The sequence below is a fragment of the Bison bison genome, unplaced genomic scaffold (assembly GCF_000754665.1).
Source record: "Bison bison bison isolate TAMUID 2011002044 unplaced genomic scaffold, Bison_UMD1.0 scf7180017864284, whole genome shotgun sequence".
Classification (NCBI taxonomy): domain Eukaryota; kingdom Metazoa; phylum Chordata; class Mammalia; order Artiodactyla; family Bovidae; genus Bison; species Bison bison.
Genome location: NW_011494856.1, coordinates 549,205 through 553,361, shown reverse-complemented (window position 1 = coordinate 553,361; position 4,157 = coordinate 549,205).

Genomic DNA, 4,157 nt, shown 5'->3' with positions numbered 1-4,157 from the left:
GTATCCTGATTGTGGGGTGGTTAGTTATACAAATCTGTATGTGTTAAAATTAACAACTGCACACCAAGTGAATTTTCTTATATAATTTAGAAAATAGTTTGTACATAATTAATAAAATCCAGGGTTATTGTACTTGCCAAAGGGGAAAGACAATGAGAGTTCCCTGGGGGTCCAGTGTTTAGGACTCCTTCCTTCCCATGGAAGGGGCACGGGTGATGGCACCTACTCCAGTGCTCTTGCCTGGAAAACCCCACGGACAGAGGAGCCTGGTAGGCTGTGGTCCATGGGGTCACTAAGGGTCACACATGACTGAGCGACTTCACTTTCACTTTTCACTTTTATGCATTGGAGAAGGAAATGGCAACCCACTCCAGTGTTCTTGCCTGAAGAATCCCAGGGACGGGGGAGCCTGGTGGGCTGCCGTCTATGGGGTCACACAGAGTCGGACACGACTGAAGCGACTTAGCAGCAGCAGCAGCAGGGCCAAAACAAACAAAACAAAAACAAAGGTGGACAACGTGACACAAGAGTGAGTGGTAGATGGTGTAGGGTTGGATGTGGGGTGAAAGATGCATTTTTCTTTCTGTACCATTTTCAGCGGCAGTTATGCAACCATTTGGGGGCACAAGGTTGTCTTACACTCAAATTACACTTAAAAATAACATTTTGCAGCACAATACCTTTAGAGCAAAATAAAGGCTAAATTCAAGAGTGCTTCAAAACACTTGGAAATAGCACCTGCATAAATTGACTGAATCAGTTATAGAAAAATTGGTATGTTTACCTGAAAAAAAAAGTTGAAATATTTCTTATATATAGTGTTTTGGGGTGAAAATGTTAGTTTGAAAAAATAATTATAAAAATTGGTAATTTTTAAAAAGGCATTATGAAGAAAAGAAAACACACCTGAACAATAAGTGATTTAAGCCTATATTTTGAAAATACTGGGCTTTCCTGATAGCTCAGTTGGTAAAGAATCCACCTGCAATGCAGGAACACCTGGTTCGATTCCTGGGTCGGGAAGATCCCCTGGAGAAGGGATAGGCTACCCTATCCAGTATTCTTGGGCTTACCTTGTGGCTCAGCTGTAAAGAATGCGCCTGCAGTGTGGGAGACCTGGGTTTGATCCCTGGGTTGGCAAGACACCCTGGAGAAGGAAAAGGCAACCCACTCCAGTATTCTGGCCTGGAGAATTCCATTCCTGTATAGTCCATGGGTTCACAAAGAGTCAGACACGACTAAGCCACTTTCACTTTTGAAAATACTGAATGGTATATAAAAAGATAAGGACTGTACCATAATGAATTTTGGCATGATTATTAGGTGGAAGCTTGATGGAAACTTTATAAAGGATAAATGAGGCTGACAACAACTGAATCAACAATCTTAACATCACTAAAAGTGGGACAGCGAGACAAGTGTCTTCCCAAGTGATGAAAAACAGCACCACTAATGAGAAGGACCATGAGTCTAATCAAGTCTCTAGATCTAACCAGTGGTACGTAGCAAGTAAGGCAGGTAGAGGCACAGTCAGTCTAATCTAGAAGCCCCTGCCCTCTATACTAGAGGACGAACATCTCAGGTACTGCATCAAATAAAGGGCATTTTAAAAAGAGAGAGAATTTATCAACCAAATGTGGGCCCTGTTTAGATCCTGATTCAATCAAATCAACTGTAATAAAATTTTACTTCTGAGACAACTGGGGAAATTTGGAAATGAGGATATTAGTTAATATTCAGGAATTATTCTTGTGTTAGGTATGACAATGGTATTATATTTATAAAAATTTATGGTAGGAATGCTTTTGTATTGATGAAATGATGACCTCCCTTAGAAATCCCATTGGGGTGGGTAGGAATAAGAATTGGGGTAAAGATTAAGATTAAATTAAGACATCATTTTACTTTTGTATGGATGAAAATTTTTACAGTAAGATTTTTAAAAAACCCTTAGGAAAGCAGGAGAAATGAATTTTTAAAGCACAAGTTAATATATTACAATGTAGAACTCTGGCAGAACTCCAGTAAAACCATTAGGTCTGAGAACTGGTTCTTTAAGAGACAACAAATTAAAACTCTGAAATTTTCTAGAAATACAAAGTAACAAAATAAGTCAGAGTAAAGCTCCTAAAAAAGATGTTGGCTCTGATGATGCCTGCATTTAATCTCCAGGCTTCTGTTAACATTATTTTGGCATTATTCCAGCATTGTGCGGAGGAAATACTTATTCTGCACAGTGTATGAGTTTGTGGATTCCACAGCTCTGTTGGGTGTTGAGACAACTAATTCTTTTTATATTTTTGAGAAATTTAAAATTTTAAACATATATTTCAATGTAGTTTGAAATATAGGAGACTGTTCATCTTAAAAAAATTTTTTTTATCTGTGCTGGGTCTCTGATGCTGCAGCAAGCTGGGCTACTCTCTAGCTGTGGTGCATGGGCTTTTCACTGTGGTAGCTTGTCTTGTGGAGCACGGGCTCTAGGGCACTCAGGTTTTGGGAGTCACAGCTCTGGGGCTCCAGCACACAGGCTCAATAGTTGGGGCACATACACTTAGTTGCTCTGTGGCATGTGGGATCTTCCCAGATCAGGGAATGAACCTGTGTCTCCTGCACTGGCAGGCAGATTCTTTACCACTGAGTCACCAGGGAAGCACTGTTTATCTTTTATCATGTGCTTTGAACTGCGAGTCTATTCTCTGTGATGCAATATAGCTGCAGTGATAAATATTTGATTTAGAGATTTTTTTTTTTTTAAAGGGAAAAACCTGTCCTGCGGATGGTGACTGCAGCCATGAAATTAAAAGACGCTTGCTCCTTGGAAGGAAAGTTATGACCAACCTAGACAACATTATTAAAAAGCAGACACATTACTTTGCCAACAAAGGTCCATCTAGTCAAGGCTATGGTTTTTCCAGTGGTCATGTATGGATGTGAGAGTTGGACGGTGAAGAAAGCTGAGCGCTGAAGAATTGATGCTTTTGAACTGTGGTGTTGGAGAAGACCCTTGAAGAGTCCCTTGGACTGCAAGGAGATCCAACCGGTCCATCCTAAAGGAGATCAGTCCTGGGTGTTCTTTGGAAGGACTGATGCTAAAGCTGAAACTCCAATACTTTGGCCACCTGATGCAGAGAGCTGATGAGAGAGGAGAAGGGGATGACAGAGGATGAGATGGTTGGATGGCATCACTGACTCAATGGACATGGATTTGGGTGGACTCCAGGAGTTGGTGATGGACAGGGAGGCCTGGCGTGCTGCAGTTCATGGGGTTGCAAAGAGCTGGACATGACTGAGTTACTGAACTGAACTGAAGAGGAAATACTGCCCATATTCACAGTTCTTAACACTTCTAAAGACTAACCACTTTTACAGCATTGACTTTTCACAGAACACCTCTGGTGAGGAAACAGAACAAATTCTTAGAAGGGCAGCAGTGCTCCATGACTCACTTGCACAGGTTCACAGTCAGTGACAGAGGGAGATTCCCAGCTGAGTAACCCTTGTCCTCAGGGGCCCAAATGAAAGGGAAGCCCTGGCTACCAGGAAGATCTACTCAGCTTTCTCATCTCCTCAGCATCCCAGAAATCTTTGGCCTAATCCTAACTGGAAATTGCTCAATAACAGAACCAACCCACCAACCTACTTACTACTCATCAGCCTCATTTGGTCCCTCTCAAGAACAGCCCTGTTAAACAGCATATCAGGGATCATCATCTCCTTTACACAATGGAAACTGAAAGGTGAAGTGCCAAGGTTTAAAAAACCCCAGAGAAGAAGAGCAAAGAGACTTTGAATACTAAATATATTCCACTGGGCAATTTGAAACCCTGCCCCATCCCCCATTGGGAGTCCAAACACATATAAATAAATAAATGTACAGCAGTCAGGATTCATCAATCTCAACCCCCTCACCCCCAAATTGACTCTTATAAACCTAGCCTTTGATCTAGTCTGCAACTATTCTCTCATTAACCCATGGCCAGTCTCCCCCTTTAGACTGCAAATTAAACAAGGCCGTCATAAAGCTCCTTGGGACAACAAGGCTCAAAAACACAAAAGAAAGCCAATACCAAGTATGCTATAAACATTTCATTTTATTTTTTTTAAGAAAGTAGCTTCAGAAAAAGAGGAAAATAATCTAGATCGTTTATATATAT